Source organism: Ooceraea biroi, chromosome 4, assembly GCF_003672135.1.
Source record: "Ooceraea biroi isolate clonal line C1 chromosome 4, Obir_v5.4, whole genome shotgun sequence".
NCBI lineage: Eukaryota > Metazoa > Arthropoda > Insecta > Hymenoptera > Formicidae > Ooceraea > Ooceraea biroi.
The window spans coordinates 4,698,210-4,719,770 of NC_039509.1; the positions used below are offsets into that span (position 1 = coordinate 4,698,210).

The window sequence follows — 21,561 nt, forward strand, 5'->3', positions numbered from 1 at the left end:
CTTATTGGATTAAGCGGACCGTTAGCCGTGCACGCTGACGAGCTAATTCGGCGACAGCTATCCCGCGTGCATAGCTGCAGCACGAGGGAGCCGACGGACTGGCAGGAAGAGAGCATTACCATCTAGAAGTAAGCGCGATAATCAGCATGGCAGGATGCTTAGAAAATAACGGGGCACTAATGAGACGCGCGGGGTCTTCTTCTCGAGCCGCAAGTATGTGGGCTACGTGTACGTGCAATGCAGCATCCCTCTCCGCATCCCTCCCTGCATCTCTCGCTCTCTTTCTCTCATTTGCGTACACACACGCGACACGCGTCTGATTTGTTCTGAATCATTCTCGCAGCCGCGGCGCCTCGCGTGGCTATTCACACTTCCGCGCGAGACACGGAGCTATGGCCTCGTCGAATAATAAAGTTGTACGCGCGGGCATCATCTAATGTAATGCGGCATTACCACATCTTAGCCAGTACGAGCAAGCACACGTTTGCGAGTTCGTACCGCATGCGTATCGCGGACCGCAATCTTGCCAAGGTCGTTGCGTGTTTCATTTCATGAGGAATTTTTTATCCTGGGAAAGTCGCTAAATTGTTCCGCGGCGTTTTACCGTTTGAGCCAATCTTCTAATTAGCCTGGAGTCATAGAGTCGGAATCCTACTGCAATTATCGCTTACAAACCGCATTGGTGGCTTGATGAATGTTCAATTAAGCATCTTTGTTCCATAGTAAAATGAGTCTCGCGCTTTATATTAGAGCTCGTTGAAAATTTTCAACGTTGAAAATGCAGAGTTTCCAACCGCGCCGCGGTGAACTCTTCTCACTTTATCACTGCCAAGATTATCTTGCAGCGCAACGGAATCGCCCCCCGGAACTTTTTCAGCACCACAAAACGCCGACTAACGCACGTCGATTGGTCACCGAATGGTTACATCGCGGCTTAACAGCAATACGGTGTTTGAAGTCGGTAGCAATCCTCATATCTCCCCGTGACTCTTTTCTTCCCGTCCCCTTTCACCTTTTCCTCTGGTACAAGGTAGTTACTTATCCGAGAGGTACGTCGATCCCTGAAGGGGCTTCTTCTTTCTTGCGTGTCTTCTCCTCCGCCACCGCATTCGGGCCTAGAGAATTCCGCAATCATTTCAGACCCAGCCAACCAGCCTTCCCTTCTCTCTCTCTCTCTCTCTCTAGGTCTCTCTTAACACAGTACATGTGTACGCGAAATACCCCGTATGCACGTATGGAGGAGAACGATACATTACCTCACACCGTTAAAACCGTAAGCCTACGAGACGTAAGATATCGCGAACATGTGTAGGGGGTCACGTTCACACGAAACCAGACGAGCGTACTTATTAATTCGCTAATTCTAATTAATATTAATGCCGCGGAACGATTCACGGGCGCTGTCACACACACGCGCGCGCACGCACGCACACACCAATAACGTCGGACCGTAAAATATCAGCGACGCCGGGAGACGTCAGACTCTTTACCAAGGAGATATTACGTATTACATCAGGCTTTCTGATTGCTATAATTATAACAACGTGGTAACATGTGCCGCTTGTCAATCTTTTCGCTAAAAGAGCTCCTTCTTTTTGCATTTAATTCATTTTCGTTCTGCATTGTATATTAAAGAGGATAAATATGTTTTTGGCGCTCACTGCTGTTCTCGTAACCGTAAGTACCGTTGAAGGTTTCCGCCCGTAATTAACGAGATAAGACGGGAAATGTGATACGTTATGAAAGATTGATTGTTCGAGACTCCACTGGCCGAGCGAAGCGAGAAACGAACGTGACCGCACACCGACAAGCCAGGGAAACCAGGTAGGCTATAACATGACATTCGTTAATTTACGTAGGAATTCGAACGGTTCCCTTCGGTAATAGCCTTGTCGGCGTAGCTGTTTCCATGGGGACATATCGACCGCCATTTCCGGTGATCACACAGAATGCTAAAGTGTTATGCTGGTACACACGTTGTTTATTTGTTTGTTTGTCAGTGCAGCGAAGGTCTAAAATGTATCAGTATAACAATCACATTGCAAAGATACCGCACGCGAAAACCGAGCACCGTGTGAAACTCGCTGCATAATATTTGCATTATTTAAATACAGTTTAATGTTCATAAATATATCTCTTTTAAAAATAAAATTAATTTAGAAACATATAAATAAAGTTAGATTGACATCACGGATAATCTTATATCATGTACGGCGTAGGATCGTTTAACGAAAAAGTTGCAAATTTGCATTTGATTTACAATTAATTTCGTTGCTCTTTCTTTCTCTCTCTGTCTCTCATTCTCTCTTGCTTTTCCGCTCTTTTTTTTTCTTTCGATAGAGATTACAGAATGAGAATGCTTACTTACCTACTTGATCCGTTATACGGAACGAGCAGAATGTAAAAGCGTCACTCATCGTCAGTGAATGTCAATCGGACTGCCCCGCAATGCAAATCGCGTGCTATTTCATTTGGTTACGAGTAGACATTAGAGATTTTTCGCACAACCTACTTTCTATGACATTGACACAATATCAATGCAAAACAATGCTATGAATAAATTACTCGCTTATAATTATGTATTTAAGAGACTTGATCTACATGGCTGTACGCATATCTAAAATGCCAAATTATCTTTTTATGGATATTTTCAATTATCATACTTTTTATGCATTAATTTTAAAGCAAATATTTTAAATTAATAAACAACTGCGTTTTCTGCAGAAAGCCGAATTTTATGTTGAACTGTATACATAATTTAAATATAATAGATCCCCTGAACATCGATAATGAAACAAAGCGAAAGATATTTATCCGGACAATGTAGTTGTTCTTTCTAGAAATTGTACATGACCAAAGTTTGTGAAACTGGTCCATATAAATTTGCATTTTAAGAGGCAGGTTCTTGAACTCGTTCCACGCATATGAATCATGAATTAACATAAGAAGCAAAAGGTATCTATAGCTGTATGTTTCTTTTTGAGAACATTTCAACAGAAGATCTGTATAAAATTTATGAATGAATGATCGTGCAACTAGAAACTATCTTCTTTGTTACTATATTAACTTGCAATATAAAGTGGCTAAAAGATTAAGAAAGATAGATATTTCAACAAAATATCAAAATCTGCATGTTAAAAAATGATCAAAAAGGAAGAGATCATTATAAATACTAGAAATAACTTTTGTGTCACAGATTGCACACATATAAAAGTACAATTTACAAATTGCAAGATCTATATAAATATCTTCAATTCGCAATTAATTATGACCGATTAAAGATAACAAAGAGACCCTCGGCGCTTCCATGCAGCGGATCTCCGACTTAACGTTACGATTAATAGCGCTATCCGCAGAATGGACCACGTATCTGTACCTTCACCAATCATCATCAGTGAAACAAGTTGCCATCTAATTCTCCTCTGAAAGGGTTTTCAAAGATTAAGGTGGTTGTGGGCGCGCGCTCAAGTGGAGCCTGTTCGTTGGAAATATCTAGAGGAAAGAAAGGGTCCGCGCGAAGAATCGGACCGCAGAAATATTTAGGAAGGAAAACAGAACAACGCGAAAGAGAGAGACGGATGGCAGAAGAGAATAAGATGACGGAGAGAAGAGGAAGAAGAGCGGACAGCGAAAACCGCGACGAAGGCGGGTGGCGTCCCAGTGTACACCTAACGCGTATTAATGTGCGTTAAGACGCGGAGAAACGACGTGGCAGGCCTACGGGTATAGGATGACACTTGGCGAGGGCCCTCGCTCGCCTCGGTCGGGACATCATCTCCCTCCCTTGTCCGACCGCCGCCCCGCCATCCTGCCCTCCCCGCCAGTCATTGGGCCCCGGTCGAGAAGGTACCGTCGACCGGACTCGGGGCTCCTCGTGCGCCTCCGTCGGTGCTCGTGCGCGCTCGGTTCGACCTTGAACGGGCCCTGTATGGTCTATGCCACTGACACGGACCAAGGACGGGGAGGCCCCACGGTTGGGTACCGACGTGCTGTTGTCCCGAAACGCGGTCGTGGAACTCCGGAGCGGCGCGCTGGAAAGTGTTCGAGCCCGATGGCAAACTCTTTTTCGTGCTTCGTGCCTTCCCTTCACGCCTGCCATTGGCGTAGGGTGGTCGGAAAGTACGAGAGTATCTTTGCGCGAATTGCAGAATAGCGAATTGCGAAAATATAAGTAGAGTCTTTTTCAACCTTACCTAATGTGTAAACGCTTTTACGTAATGATTTAATCATTAGTAACGTAGGTTTAGGCTTAGGTCATTACTGTCTCTTGATTCCACCTTTCGTTTTTAGAAAGACATTTAAACTTTGCTACGAAAGAGTAAGTTACTCATTGTAAAACTCTTTAAGCAGTTAAGCATTCTCTTCTTAAGGAATGAAGAAGAGAAGAATTAATATTTTATATACAATTATTTTTTCAAAAAAATTCTAATTTGAAAAACTTGAAATTAAAAAACAATCACGTTGCAAAAGGATTAAAAAATGTAGTACCTCATAGTTTGAGGAATTTAATATCCAGATTGATACGCTTATTAATTGTGAGTTTTACTTTTCGAATTTGCAGAGGTATACTCTAAGCAATCCCTCGAGCAGTCATCGGTGAAGTCGGCATAGGAGCAAACCAAAAGGATGCACGAAGCTATCATCTTGAACGCACGCCACATGAATAATAAAAAGGGTGCAGCGATTCCGAGCAGGCAAAGTACGTTCGCGAAAGTGGAATCTTCGTAGCGAAATGTATTTAATAGAAAAGAACGGCAATCTCGGATTTTCTGCTGCAAGAGGTTAGCCTTGGAATGGACTCTAGAATGTGTAATGCCGCTGATTCCAAGAGAGGTTGAAATTCAATATAGTCACGAGCAACGAGTTATACATGTGGGAATACGAGTGCAGATAAAATGTACGCGTGCAAAGCGCCTTGTGGCAGTAGCTTGACACATCCTCTTGTAAATCCGGCACTGAATGGAATATTCCTGTTGATTGCGAAAAAATCTCAAAAGTAATCCTTTATTCATTCCCGCGATATTGTTTATAGTTTTGATAATTACAGCGATTTGCAAATGAATGCAACGAGATTTATTTCGAGATTGTGAACGATACTATATGCGCCCAACTATCTCGCTTTGCATAATACATTAATCTCGACTCTTACGAGAACCGAAATATCATCCTAAACCTTCTTCGTGTCTTCTCCCTCTCTCTCTCTCTCTCTCTCTCATGAACGTACATCAGGTTGAAGTATATGGTAGCACGAAGCCGCGAACGCGAACACGGAGTAAAGTGCAGCAACGAAGTAGCAATGATAGAGTGCCGGTACTGGTATCGGCGTAGGTACAAGTACAAGTACTGGTAACGCCGTGGAGCCTGCAGTCGCGGATCGTTTCGAGGCACTGCCGTTGCGTGCGATGCATCCTGGTTATTGCGAAAGGGTCAGGGATCGTGTCGAGAGGCCAAGAAAGACGGTACTCCCGGGGCCGATCTCTTGATGGGATCCTCGATGCAGATCGGCTAATGCAACGCGAAAATGCGAAACTGGTAATAGACGCTGCTTCTTCTACTCTTACTTCGACTTTTCTTTTTTCTTTCTTTTCCCGATCTTCTTTCCAGTATTCTTCCCCCTCGACTCGAACATTTTCGTGGAACTTGATGGAAATAAGAGAAATAAACCAATGTTACATTTATCTCTCTGCAATTTTACGAGCAGAAAATAAGAAAGTAGGATGGGAAAATTCCGGTGCAACATTCGCGAAAAGATACAACAACGACTCTTCATGGTAGCCAAATTTTTTGGCCATTGGCGCCTATGGCCCAAGCGCCGTTCGTGCACTAAACCACCAGAGCTACTCGTTGGGCCTCAGCAGGGCCATCTCGTGTCCACGTATGAAAAAAAGGGCGATGAGAGAAGAGGAGGGTTCTGGGCGTTGGCCCTAAATCTAACGAAATACTCGTCCGCCTCGTAGGACGAGGAACATAATGCGTCTCGTGTGAGCCGCGAAACCTTTTTTCGTTCCGCCCATATTCTGCTTTGGTTGGTATCATCTTTCATTTGCACGGTACAAAGACGCGACAGTCTGCTGCTTGAAGCATAGTCATCTCAGAGACGTATCGTTTATAATAATACATCATTCTCTTCGGAAATATAAAATCGAGATAGAAATCACGAGCGTGCAATCAATTTACTGTGCAATCTGTATGATGCACATTCGTCAAACTACTTGAGACATTGTTTTCTTACATCCAATCACGATCTATAAGTTATTCCTTTGTTGATGGCAAATAAATATCTGATAATATGAGATAATATGAGAAGAAAATGAAGCTAATATTTAATTCGAAAGTCATCATCATCATCATTATGAAAGGGGAACATTAACCATCCGTCCCTACGATGCTACCAGGGAAAACATATGATCACAAGAGGCTTCTACGAATACATTTTAAAGAACGTAGTTGATTAAGAGGCGCGCAATCATCGGTTCTACGAAAAACAGCTCGAAATAATATTTAGACACTGCCGACCCTTTTGCACGCTCGATCCCTGATTTATGCAAATATGCGGGCTTTTGTTGGTCGACGTTAACCACTTGCCGGGAAAGATTCTTCGAATCATCGAGCGCGGAACGGAACGTAGGCCGTTCTCGCGCAACGTAGCGTTCATCCCGCGGCGCGCGAGAAGGGAGAGAGGAGAGAGGATCTCGATTCACCTTTGGCGACTTTTTTCCGTCGGTGCAGCAACCCCGTTCGAGGTTCCTTTGCTGCTCGTTTTCGCCTCGACCGCGGCCTTAGGGATCCGCGACGACGGCGACGAGAGGAGACTTGTGAAGGGAACGAGCCAACGAGACCAGCCTCGAGTGAAATTTCGCTCGAATAAGCACACCTGACAGTACCCTTTCCGAGGGAAGGAAACAGCGCGCGCGCGCGCGCGCGCGTACGCCTCATCCTTTAACAACGAGAGACAACGGGGCTTCTTAACATGACACCTTGACGTTACGAGAATAATTATCTTGATTAAGAAATACCGGACTCGTAACACAGTAATAAGAGTAAAAGACCGCGCGACCGGTCGAGGGGGAGGAAACGGCAGGAGGGCTGGGGTAGAGCCCTCTTCTCCGCGTCAGCTGGCCGTTTGTGCAAACGAAGATCGACTCATTATAAAAGCTCGTGCGCGCGGGACTACGTAACAACCAACGATGCTCGGGCCGCTTAAGCCGTGCGCACGCGGGTTCGGGCGAACACGTTCCTACAATGTAAAAGGCAAACGTATCAACGGATGTGCGTGCAAACGCAGCCACACATGTGCGTGCACGTTCGCGTGAATTCAGCCTCGTCTTGCCGGTACATCAAAGGCGGGTTCGCGTACGGCGTAAGTCGGGAGGTATAGGTTGACCTGTTATCGCCGTTGTAATTGTAAAGGGAATAATTCCCCATCGGTGAGCAGTGAGACGGGAAGCTCGTGAAATTCGAGTACGTGCCTCTGGGCACGTTCGCCAGAGAGGAAAAGAGAAGGAGAATAGCGGACTTACACGCTCGGCTGCACGAAAAGTATAATGATTAAAGTGTTTTGTAATTGCTAAAAGCGACGATTAACGAACCGAAAACAGGTTTACAGAGAAAGGGCTCTCCTTAAAAAAGGACTCTTAAAGTTAAAGACTAGATTATCTTCAATTATCCTTAAAAAAATATATAAAAATATTTATGGAAATTATTTTATTATGTGAAAAAAAAATAGTTTTGCTAAAATGGAGTAGTATACATTGTAAAATACGACATCGTATAGGATGAAAGATCAGATAGCTGCAACGAATACAGCTACAAGAAAAGTTGCAATCGCATACAGCTCGCAATGTCGCTTTTGCAATCGCACTCAAGGGCTGCTGGCATGATCATTATAATCAAAATGCCCGCCGATCTTTCCATGGTCGATGAAGTCATCAATTCGCGAAAGACTCGCCAAAGTATTCAAAGTGTTATATTCCCTCGCGTTAGTATAACGAGGAGGCTCGTTTGCCGCTTGCGTGCCACGAGAAAATTCAACCGTGGCCTCGGTCCCCTCCTCCCCTCCCCCCGCTCGTCAGAGTCATCCTACCGCGAGAGAAAGAAAAAAGGACGAGAACCACGTATGGCTCATACGGGAACGCACAAGGTCGAAATATCCTGCGCGCATCCTGCCTTTTTCCGCGCGGTTCGCGGTAGAACCGCAGGAATCCCGTGAAGAAATCAGAAACAGCGGTGAGACGAAGACGAAGCGCGGCCCGTAAGAGAGAACGAGAGAAAGAGGGAAAGAAGAGGGACGTAAAAAGAGAGAGAGAAAAAGGACCCGCTCATCAGAAGCAATAATACGAGGATACCTGAGTAATAGCGAGGGTACAACATTGTACGCTCCTAGCAGCTTGTAATCGGAATGGAAATGCGGATCCTCTGCGGACGGGGTACTCTCCTCTCCGCTTTAGACGGAGGGACCGGAATTTCTGAGGAAGAGCCGTGGCTAGCTCGCCTTGGATCGCCGTCGTAACGTCGCACCGGTAATTAATATTATTTCACAAGGATGTCCGCTCCTTTTAAACCTTTCCTTCGTCATATCTTATAAGATTGGCTACACACGCCCCGATATATTTGAGTTATGGCGGCGAACGTGTCGTACGGGTCGAATAAAATCTACAAGAGTGCGCGATGGGATACGGCGAACCCTTGATGGCAAGATACACGATGTTACATTGATCATTAAGATTTTCACGTTCCGCTCGTTTCTGCGCAGACTGCTATATTGGACTTGTGGTAATCGTAATTCTTCGGGGTTTTAAACGCGTGCGAACATTTGCAGAATTATCACCCAAAGCACGCATATTGTAAGTGAATCTGAACGTAAAAACGGTAATCTTGCGAGTAATCTCGGTATAATGCGGAACCAGTTAACGTGTCGCGCGTGACTGATTTGATTTTATTAATATTTACGCTCAGCCGAATGAGAAGATATGATGCCATTGGTATTACTTCATAAAACGATGAGTTCAACGCCTTCTTATTTTTTTAGTATGTGCGACGAGTCACCGCGCGTTCATGTCAATACTGAATAATATTTCCATTCCGTAACGGTACACAATATAATACTAAGGCGAGGAGGAACGCCTTTGCTCCTTTGCATTAAAATTCCATTCGAAAAGTATTTGCGTGTACGGAAGAAACTAAATTAAGTTAAAAAATGGCAGAATTTGCAATACTATGCTTTTACCAAGAAAGATCCTCTTTCTTTAAACATTATACATACGTGTATTTTTCTCTCTCTAAAGTGAAAGAATACTTGATTGGCTACTTGGTTGGCAAGCGCTGTGACACCTGCGATTAAGCATGTATAATATACTTTGCATGCTCCATTAAATTAGCTTTTTGTGATGCGCATAATTTAGCGATCATTACTCGTCACGTTAACGACGGATACTTGAATGAATGCTATTACGAAGCATATCCGTAAGAGGCTTCGGTTATTTAACCTTCTTCTGCTCCTTTCATTCACGGATTCACGCTTTGATCTATTTTCAGTTTTAAAAAATGCCCCACAAACGGCTTGAATCTTTCTCACATTTTATGATCTTGTTAATGTTCTCTATTTTTAAAACACATGATATAAAATATACGTGTCCTGTAAAACGCAAGATTACATTGGTGAATCTTAAATGGGATTATTGGAATTATCGAAATTAACAGGATCGCGTCACACGTTAAACGTCTCGTGAAACGAGAAATGATAGCGGAGGGCGTGTTGCATTTACGCGTCTCGGATGGACGCTCTATCCCTTGAACACGCCAACGCCGTGCGCGCGATCGCACTCGTTTATAATCAAAATGGAAATGCAGACCGGCGGGTAGACGAGAGAAGGCGAGGCTTGAAATCAATGAAATGACGAAGCGGCAAAAAGCGCCAGCAGACCAAGACGCGCTAAACTACCACACGCTAGCAAATTAAGACGACGATTTCTCCCAGCTGGATTGTATCCAGCTTGTGCTTTCCTATTTATCGCTGGTGAATTCGTAACGAGCGACATAGGATTACGGGGGACGTGACGAGATATGACGGTGCCGCGACGCTTTAGCTTTGTGCAAGCTTATAATCAGAATGCAAATACAGAGCCCGGGGACGTATCGACTTCCGCCTGACAGCTAAACCGTTAAACGCGCGCCTAATTGGCGTGATCTCTCAATTATGTCAGGTCCTTTGAACATGACCGGCTTCCGTTCTACGTGTTCCGCAGGTTCTCTCTCGCGATTCCGAATATCATTTTTGATATTATACAATCTCGTAAAAATGCCTGTTAATTATCATTAATGTAACTCCTGATCCTCTTTTCGTAATTGAACTGCTTGACTCGTCGCAATTATTATTTATTACATTTATTATTTTAGTCCCATTAGAGATTCAATTTATTACTAGGAGCGATGTGCGAACTGGATATACCACTTGATAAATAATGTATAAATTTGAGGGGCAATCTGGATTCTCTCTCGTGTTCTAAATCTTCCCGTCTCGGCATTTTTCTCTTTCTCTCTCCCTCGCACCGTGTGCACTCCTTCGTCGTACGAGTTGCGTGACTACCAAGGGAACGTAGTACCTATATACGTCGTGATTAGCATCCCGCTTGTAACTTCTACATGGTATCTCTCGCGTTAGATGTACTTCAATTTGCCAAGTCCCCCATTTGGCCCAATTATCATCGAAATCCCTAATCGTATGTATGTGCATCGCGGCGGAAAGAGCACCGGAAACCGCGCATTACATACGGAACGCACGCACTTTCTTTTCGCCGCCTTCATCATGCGACGGTCGAGCCAATCAATCAATCGTTCCAGAACGCGTGCAGTCGCATTCATTTCCGCGGAAACGAGCTACTTGCGAAAATGGCTCACAGCTTTGCGCCATAGCACACTACAATTTAAACCTTTTCTTTTTTCATCACTCTTTGCCACGTAATTTAGAATCTAATTAAGAGTCACCTTGGTCGGAGAAGCTGCACGCACGATCGTATTCATGCACGCGTGCGGAGAACGCCGAACGAGAGAAGCATAAATCCCACGTGAAACGAGCATTAACTGCGAAACCGCTCTCCGTGAGTTTGTAATTATAATACGCGCGAATGAGGGATACTCACGCTCGATACTCGTTTTACTCACTTGTTGACTTTGGGCACCGGTGGCTCGGCTCTGCAACAGAAAGAAAAGCGTACGTGTAATTACGATACTGATGCGACAGGCGCGTTCGCGCGACTATCGATTAAGTGTGATTATCTCCGCGCGATTATCTTCGCGCGATTCGCACCTCGTATTTTGCGCGATATATTACCGACGATTCGAAACGGCCAGCATGAAAATGCGTAACAACAAAATGCGACGGAAATTACGATAATGACACGGCTGTGACATCTAACGGTTCCGAAGCGTCAAACGTCACCCCATCACTTGGGCAACGTGTTGCTACAAAAGAATCGACTGGGGAAATCGTTAAGGCAAAAAGCAACTTAGAGTCTTAGAGTGAAGGACGTTACACCAATTGAAGTGCAATTTTCTAATGCGTAATAAGTCTATCGGCACGCACTGCGTCGTACGTACACAGCGACAGCTGCTTCTGTAAAAGTCAGACAGTTAAAAATTGCGCAACGACAATTTTTTATTTACTCGCAGTGGATTTACATCGGTGCGTGATCAACCTCGCTTGCAACATCTGCTTGTAATATAAGCAATCGAGTTTGGTAATCTCGGTAATAACCGTAAATAATTCAGGCCTGTTATTATATAGATTGTTCACTCACATTGCTAATCGTACATAAATAACCGTAAATAATCCCGGTATCTGGTATAATTGTCCCGAGGATTGATTCTGAACCTCGTAAATCATGTGTGCAAAGTCTGTGCGCGTATTAATTGCAGGCCGATGCGGCTCACGCAATCTGCGCGACGCGATTGCATTTCGCATTCGTCGCGTGAGCACATCGTCGCACTTTTTCCCGGAGAGGAATCTCGCGTATCGACTGACTCACTGATGAGGGAAAAGCATAGTCGCGCAAGCAGATTGCGAGGCTCGCATCGCGGAAAGCAAGGCCGGCGGAAAGCGAGAATGGCGCAGCCGTCTTCAGCCGTCTTCAGCCATCTCGATGCCCAGACAACTCCCTTGAATGCCGCGAGGCTAATTTGAATAATTTTCTAGTTTACAGGGCGAGCACGACTGGATCCGGTGTCGTATCTAGCACGTAAACGCGCTGTCGCTCCATCAGTCTGGCCGTCGCATCGGCGACCGTGCGCGGCTCTTTTACACGGTATTTCGTCACGTTAACTCGCGCGTTGTGTTAAAATTCCCCGCACGACCGACAGCACGATCAGGAGGAAAACATTGTTTTCGTCACACCTGATCTGCCTGCTCGCTCCTTCTCATTCCTCCCTTCGCGTGAAGGCTTGAAGATTTATGAGCATAATGACATCGTACATCAGTCGGAAGCAAGGCCTCTGAGCGAAACTTGATTAACCCATTACGCTGCGTTATATGGAGCAGCTACTTTATAATCGCGCGAGATGAAGAGAGTCGATAAGTCTAATACCATGAGAGAATATCATGACAGTCGGTCTCTCCGACTGTTGTTGCGTTAAACTCTCGTAAACGTATCTCGCCCCTGGCATGTTACTGTAATATCCTTCGCGATCCACGCGAGATCAATGCATGAAAGTGCAACGGCAGAATAGACATATTGTTTGATTTTAACGTCAATTTTTTTTTCTCAACGGGACATTGATTATGCGTTATGGACGATCGGAAATGGAAAGCTTTTTCAAATAAATAATTGCGGAGATGCTGTACTTGAAACAGATACTTTATCAACCTTTTTTCTTCTTTTATTTCTTCGCGTAAGTTGTCATCTCGATAGGACTTTAACGTGAACCATTGATTTATCGAATTTTGTTTATATTATTAAGAAATTTATATGGAAAAAATAGCGAGATATATGTATATCGACATTTACCAATGGTTTTCCTTTGAAATTTCAATAAAAACTGGTCTCGGTGGTCTCGGGTCTCTCCGGAAGGTGCACCGGTCCGCAACAGTGAATCTCCATGGGCGAAATAATTCTGGCGATCGCGGCAGTGAAATAATTCATTCGGCATTTCCGCAACGAACGGTCGTGTGCGGCGTACGTGTACGTGTATACGTGTGTTGCGGCGTACATTGCTGATATCTCGTCTCTCGTGGGGGTACTGTGTGCGAACCCTGACCGTACGTGGCAGATAACGTATGGGCTTTCGTGGATTTTCCTGTTTCTGCCGGCGGAGATAAGGACGGAAACAGGAAACGATGGCGCCGAGGACGTTGCACGTGAGGTACATGCCCGATGAAAGCGAGCCGTTTTATCGCGGCGCGAAGGGAAATGAGTCGTTAAAAGAGTCATCATTTTTCAGGTCTCGTCCTCGCAGGTATCGACGGTTGCGTCTCGCGACACATCCCCGAGTGTCTTCCCCGAGACGAGGGGAGAGACGGGGATACCCCTGTTACTACAAACATTAATATCGTCCTGATATCATATCAAACATTAATATCTCAAGCGCATCCTCCCGTGATCCCTATACGTTAAAGTTTTATTTCTACATTCGATTGAATTCCTTTGGAATTTACGACTCTCTATTCTTCTTATCAGAATTGCATGTAAGTCTCTAGGGGAGAGATAAGATGTCTTTGCCGTGCGTACCCGTCTGGGAGAGTACACGACTCGGCGGCGAACTCATCGCAGCGCGGGAACAATGTCTCGCGATGCGTATTCCGGTGCGTGTACGCATCGCAGGAATGAGCGCACGGCGCGTATAAGCTCACATCCGTACGCGGGCGTATACCGCGCGCGGGAATAGCCGCGGGTAAAAGAAAAAGAGAGAGAAAGAGAGAAGCGACGACCGGCGACGCGCTCGGTAAGCTACGACGAAGGTTAAGTTATCTCACGGCGCGGATCTAAACGTTTTGCCGTGTACGTAACTACTACCACGATCTTGCGCAGCGAAGTACATTGTCATTTTATGGACAGATAGGCCGCCTCGCTGCACTCGCGTGCGCGCGCGCGACGAGCAACGACGAGCAGACGCGTACAATTTACGCGTCTAATTGCGCCGCTATCAATTTCGCTCGCCGAGTGAGACATTAAGTCGCGATTCGCTAACGAGGAGCCGTCTCGCGCGCTCGTTTCCTCACGAGCGTTTTCGCTTTTTTATTTGCAGGATTTCCGTGCAAATTGAGCGAGCAAAGCAATATAGGCTGTATATATAATTCCAAGCATAAAAATTTCAGTAATTCATCCCAGATATCTTCGATCTTTTTCTTTTCCTTTTTCCTTTTCTCACTGCAAGTGAGCATCCTCTGCTCACGTTATATTGTGCAGCACGTATCGAAAGACTTGATTCTCCGGTCGGCACGGGTCTTTTATTTTGTATTTCTGCACAGTATAATTCCTATATCATAACCGACAATTTTAACGTGAATAATTGATTCATCCCAGCTGTAAAAGTCTGGTAAATTTGGCAGGAAACATTTTTACGATATCCACCGCTCATAAAAATTGCAAATTTATCAACCAGACGGTTGTTCCGGCCTACGCTTTAATTATGAGTGTTTCGATTTCGAGAGTTGGCATTGTCCGGACAATGTACTCCGCAAAACGCCCGTATCCTACCATCAAGGCTAAACCACGTTGTACGTATACATTGCCAGAGAAATCGCGTTTTGGGTTCGCAAAGAGTCCCGTTAAAAGTGACCACGTGAATTTGCGCGTCAAGGCCTTAAACGTTCAGTCACCAGATCCTGGTCCCGAGGCTCGATTGTCGCGACTCGATCGTCGCCGTTAGCACATTATACACATGACGTAACCGGCGTCTAGAGAGGTACGGGGAGGATTACGGCGCGGGGCGCGTACCCGCTCATAAAGAGTATATATGGACAAACGTATACGTATGTACGCCGTAGGATTTAATTACATCGTTGCGGGCAAGAGTGATCGCTGGAACTAGCAGTGTCACGCCTTTTAATCCGCGGACACCTCGGTTATTACTTCCCGTGGCTTTTTAAACTTGTCACCGCCAGCCAGCCGCCAGCGGGCGTAAATAATGCGGCTTTCTCCGTTCCGCCGCATTTACTGGCTACCTCTTCAACCCGAACGCCCATTACTGCATTATTTATTAACAGTATGCGTGATCTTAACTCACGCGCGCCGTCCCGTGGATCGTCCCGTGACGCTTCCCCCTGTCATGCTTGACATCGACTCTACGAATGGAGGTTCGCAGAGGTAATTTTCCTCTAGCAGCGAAACGGCAAATAAAATCCAAATTTTTATTTCGCTTTATAATTTTTATGCTTATAATTTTTTTCCCCCCATGGAGATTCGTCGTAGTATTTGAATATGTGGAAACTTGTAAGAAACCTTAATATTTTTTATCATGCTTATATTATACATATATTTGACGCTTTTACAAATATTATACATCATACTAACGAATCAGAGACGACAGATTAAGGCTGTGTCAATCACAGAGAATTTCATCATTAATCGTAAATCGATTATTGAGTAATAGCCACGCGAAGTGGATAAAGGATAGAGTATGTTATCTACGAGCACTGATTAGGTGTCGTAAGAGAGAATGACTGATATCCGTATACATTATACGTCCATTACAACTATCGTTAGAGCACTCCAACGTGTTTCACTGACAGAGATAAAAGCCTGGAAATAATTAGATAAACGTGATCGCTTTCGAGTACACGTGCCATGTTTTCGTAACCCGACCTGAAAAGTGCCGTTCGCTAATTTCTCTGAGGATGACGGGCAAGCGATACAACAGAGTGAAACCGGCAATGACGGTTAGTGAAGTTTACGGTGAAAGCTGTGCCGCTAGATAATACGTTCTTTTGTCACCGTTGCAGCGAGAATTCAAGGATCCTTAATATCGTGAACAGTCATTTTGAATTATGACATTAAGTACCAATCAAGAAATGAACAATGAACACACATAAGTGTATTCATATAAAATGACAAGAAGAATTGCAGGTACAAGATAATTCAAAGTAAATCCCCAGTATTTCATTATAAATGCAAGACAATCCGCTTCGCGATAAATCCGTAACACTACGTCGAGATATTTTTTTTATAATATGTAAAAGATTGAATACGCGAGCCCAAAGGCGAGACAGTTCGCAACCTCCTTTCGTTCTGCTTCACGCACTCTGGCGTGGAGGGTACGGGCGGCAGGACGTTAGTGCAGGACGAGGAGAGATCCGCCAGAGAGCACCCGACCTCTACCTTGGTCGCCACGCATCGTGAAATTCGCGTTCGGGGAAGAAGCGCTTCCACCGGCCTCACCGCGCTCGCTTCAGTGCTCTTCTGCTTTGCATCTTATACCGGCGTTGAGATTTGGTCGTTAGATTCGCCGATGCACCTTCCCGCCGGACGTACGGCATTGCGCTCCTTCAGGAACGGATGTACGTTGGAAATCACGTCCTCCGAGTACATTTCCTGCACTTATCCCAACATCTCTTTAATGTCGAGATCTTGACATACACATTTTCCATGTCGCAGTAGATCAGTTTTTTTTTATGGTTCTGAGTATGATTCAATTTATTTAAAGTTTAATTTCTTTAAAAATATGTTTGGAATTTGGAATATTTGATAAGATTTGCGTCAAGACGTTGACGTTAGTTTTTTAACGTCACATTCGACAATGAATTTGGCTAATTCGAAAATGTAAAAAATATGTGAATGTACAAAGTTAATTCTGTGCGAAAGTAATTCCTCGCTTGTTTCCAAGGCCTATTTCTGGTTCCCCTCCGACTTTTCCCTATTATCTTCAAGAAAGGATGCAATGCTCTGACCCCCCGTCGCGCTATATACTCACAGAACTTTTACTACACGCACCATGCATTCGTAAGACTCGCGCAGCGAAAATGCATCGGCCCTGAAAGTGCGTCAAACTCGACGCACCGCGGGGCACGTACGCCACGAGTGGAAAAACTCACGTCCCGGGTTTCCGCCGATGTGAACGTTCGAACGAACAGAGTTGTCGAGCAAGAGGATTCCTCTGTACTTTTTCCGTGCGAAGCGTCTTTCCAATTAGGATTAAATGGGACATTGTTACATAAATTTATGAGCAACTCCAAGATCACAAAATCGCAGACTTATCGCTTTGCATAAAAAGATTTCGGATTAAGTCTCCCGCGTCATAGAAAATTATAGATTTTAAATTTCTTGAGTCTAGTTAACAATCCAACTTGAAATGCTACGGTCGAGTCTAAGAGTGCGAGGAACGTAGGAAAAATACGATACAATTACGATAATTATCCGATAATTGTTATTTTGCAAGGCGGGATACGATGATCGCGACGCGAGACAATACGCCGCGAGCGCGCAATCATGCCTCTCATTACAACTCGCGCGAATTCCGCGAACAAAACTGTGACGTTGTGACGCGGATGATTATCTAATGCGCCGTCGTCCCGTCTGAAGAAAATCTCCGGCTAAGTAACCCACTAAACTACAAGCGAGAGACGGGCATGCAACGAGGACAATGGACTCCACGAGAGTCCGCGCTCTGCGGTGTGACTTGTGATTTGTGCGCGCGTGCAGGCAATTGCATTGTGGAGAAAGCTAGTCTCACCTACAGGGGAGGAGAGAACTATCCTCCTTCTCTCTGCCATCGGTCTCTCCGTCGCTCACCTGGACCATCTTATTTCCGTCTCGCGCTCGCCGACATCACCGTTGCCGCAATCGACCGAGCTCGCAAATGTCGCATCGCTAAACGAGACGAGGAGGCATTACGGGAGAGGAGAATATTAAGAACGCGGGTATCGACGGGAGAGAGGCGGAGCAATCTCGTTGCAACACACTCCTGTTCTATCGAAGTCGCAACTGCGAGAAATAATCCTGCTAGTGCATGTTTTTATGTGTCTCCAAAATGTCATATTATTATTAATTGTTTAAGATGTAACAAATCTGTACAATGGCTATTATAGGCTAGTATGACTAGTATGGGCTAATATGACTATTTTGTTTTAAAGATTTCATCTCGTCTTCATAAAGAGAATCTCCAAGTAGCAAAAGGATAATCGTTACTACACAAAATATCACATCCAAACGAAATACATACCATCCAGTACGGCGCGGGTGCCACGCACTCGCGAACGCACCTTAACAGCCTATTTGTGTCGCCGCGCTCATAAGTACGAGGGCCGTCGCAAGGGCCGCGTTATATTCATCGATAAAGTACCTCGATAAAGCCCGCGATAAAGCGTTGGGTTGTTATTCGCCCACTCTTCGCACTTGCGCGACCAATTAGCTATCAGCCAGCAGCGGATAAGTCCGCTTAGAAACAAGAAATCAAAGGCAGGCTACCGGCCTGCACGCGGTAAAACGCTTGCGAGTTTCCGCCGCGTGCCGTACCGAATCACGATACGTAAATACGGAGGAACGTGCCATCGTTCCTCGCCATCGTCATTGCTCGCCTGACTCTACGAGCACGGGGATGCTGCAGCCGCAAAAGGACGAAAAGGGAGATCGCGCGGAGCGTCGCTTCTCTCACGCGGAAGTACCTTGAATTAGTGGTACTCTTGGTACCGAGCCGTCGCCGCCGGTACCCCCCGCTGTCGCCGACCCGATCCTCACGTATCCGCAAGCGGCTCGCAAATTCGCACCGAGACCTTCCGCCGGCAATTAACGATAGCCGTGAGCGGGAGAGAACAAGATTCCGGAGCACGCACGCACGAACGCACGCGAGGATGGAAAATCTTTCCGCTTAATTAGGCGAATAGAGCCGACCGTGGGTTGGAGCGAGCGAGGTCCGCCTGGCGGATTCGTGCTCGCGTCATTTCGACGCTGCTGCTATGGGAATGTAATTTTACACGATGTTAAAGGCACTCGCCCGAGAAACCTTGATTGGTGCTTGTACTACTTGGACCGTGCAAACAACGAATTAACGAAGTCGCCACGTCAATCACGTAAACAGCTTCACGAGCATGCGCCTTTTTAGTTTTCGTACGTGAGACTTGGAAATTCAACACGCCTCGGCAAAATTCATTTGATGTCGCACTTTTTATTTAATCGTAATATATCATGAAAACATTGTAAACTGTGCAAGAGAGTGAAGCGATGAATATTTTAATTGGACGAATACTTAATGGTTGTTAATTTGACGTCTGATGAGTCAGAATATTGCTCTCTCAGATATATTTTAATGTGCCATCAATATAACATAAATATCAAAATTCTACCGAAAGGAAAAGAACCGGTCTATCTCGTCTGTTATTAAGTTTACAGAAATGAAACACTTGCATTAAAATGTAGCGAAATTCTTCATTGATGATTGTTCATATGTTCGAACTTGTGTACATTTGGGGACTAATAAGGCTCTGACAAACTTTCTCGGTTAGATGAATATAGTAGTAATATGAGAAACTGAAGAAACGAGGTAATATTATCGCGCTTGACACGATATTTCAGCCTTAAGTTACTCTCTTGATACCGAGCTGCAAACTCACTAGTGCATTAGTTGTATTAGTTACATCGGTGCAACTACGTAAAGTTATACGCGTACCTTCGGTATAAAGATACCTTAAGATATTCAATTTTGTTGTTTTCGTGTAATATTGCTGTGTACTGAAATAAATAGAAAATCAAAATATAACAAAATAAATAAATGTGCACTCGAAATATTTGAGAAAATCAAATGTTAAAATACGTAACATATATTACACAAACAATATAATTGCATTATCATATAACTAATGTTAAAGATGGTTTACTACTGTCGTTTATTGCGTTTATTTGCCTTCTACACGTAGCAAGGCGTATCGAAACTGGCGAATACGAGCATACGCGTGGGCGAGCAAGCTCGGGGCAATTACGGGATTGTCAAAAAATGCGCCTCGCGAGGACTTGTCACCGCTCGCGGATCGTTAGCACGGTTTGCGTGAAGAAACGAATCTTTTAATTTGAACAATTTATCATGCAATCTCAGATAAATAAGATTCGTACCGCTCTTCTTCTGTCTCTTCCCTTGTAACTCTCACACCTTTTACCCTTCCTCTTCGACTCCATGGCGTAACGTGGTTTCGCTCGCTCGCTTGCTGTGATTTCACGGCGAGTAATTTAATTAGTCGGAAAGATACTGTTTCGCATCTCATTCCGGGAATCTAGTCCGCGAATGCGGTTTGCAATTAGTTTATTTTTTCTGCAGACGACCGCCATGACACCATCGGCGTAAAGATTGCCAGATAATTCGGACCCTCGAGGTCAAGAGCACCCCGATACGTTATCCGATAACGACGCAAATGGGAAAATGTTTAAGCGAACAGCACGATGATAATTCTTGTCCGGCAAATGAATCTTCTCGACGCGTTTGCGCGACGTGCACACGTATGCAAAGCATGAGCGCGAACATTCATAAACACGAATGTTCACTGATCGATGGAGCGCGCAATGACTCGGAACGTATTACATAAAGACCTCAGTAATCAACGAGAAACTCAAGTGACGCGAACAGAATATAATGCGATATTAATAACGAGCTGCTTTCGCTCGAGATGATGTACCTTTGGTTGGCAAAAGATGTTTAACGTTCAAGAATCATTGATCTATAAACGTCGAAGATTGCGTCGAGCTTAGATGCAACCTTCCCTCGACCAGCAGGAGCAATCTCCTTTGCGCGAGGCCATCGATGTCCCGTTATTTTACTCTCGTTGATAATGATTATTGCCTAACAATAATTAGTGGAGCCAATCAAACGTTCATTAGTCAGAGTAAATATGCGGCCGATATCCGGAATGTGGTGGTTTAACGCCTATCGAGGTGATGCTCACTCACCAGATACCATCGTGTGCATGCGGCTAATAAGCCAAGTCACAAATATACGATAGTAATTAATAAAGTAGAGATATCTCTCGCAATGCTGTTACCGCGTCTTACCGGAAAGATTAAAAAGAAGCGTGCGTAAAGAGGCGATGTAAATTATGTTCGATGCGGCGGTACAGTTTATTTCTAAACACTGTGAAACGTTTTGGCAAACGCGAGTAATCACGCAATACAATTAAGATAAAACAGTTTTCTAACAGTTTCTGCTGCATTCAAGTTATAGCACATTTCGAAGCTCGGAAGTTTCAAATCCCGAGACGCCGATTAAAAACACTGTCAAAAAAATTATTTAAAGAATTCGAAAGTTCAATTAACAGGAAAGTTCAAATGTTATTACTTACACATCGAGACAAAATTTACTCCATGGAATTGAAGGGATCAAAGGGATATTGACGAAAACGCTTCATGTACGACGAGTAACCGTAAATCAAGCGTGTGGGAAGAATTCATAGAGACTTTGCAAAGGCGAGTCAGAGGCGGCGGAGAAGAGAGATAGGAGAAGAAGGCACGTACATCGTCGGAGCTGCATCGACGCCGCTCGAAACGCTCGTCGTCACGGTGACCTTTTAAGGTGCCGAAGGGTACCACCTTTTCCCCTTCGGCAGCAGTCGACGCGCCGGCAAAGGGCATTCTGGGACGATAAGAGAGGCCCATC

The 21,561-nt window shown here is 44.8% G+C and overlaps 1 protein-coding gene across 1 annotated transcript in view; it reads right to left on the bottom strand.

Moving 5' to 3' along the window:
• Positions 1-21,561, bottom strand: part of LOC105280392 — a 120,352-nt gene that overhangs the window by 49,725 nt on the left and 49,066 nt on the right. The window contains exon 3 of the mRNA XM_020032029.2: positions 11,161-11,190. The gene's annotated coding sequence lies outside the window, so the exon portion shown is untranslated. The remainder of the gene's footprint in view (positions 1-11,160; positions 11,191-21,561) is intronic.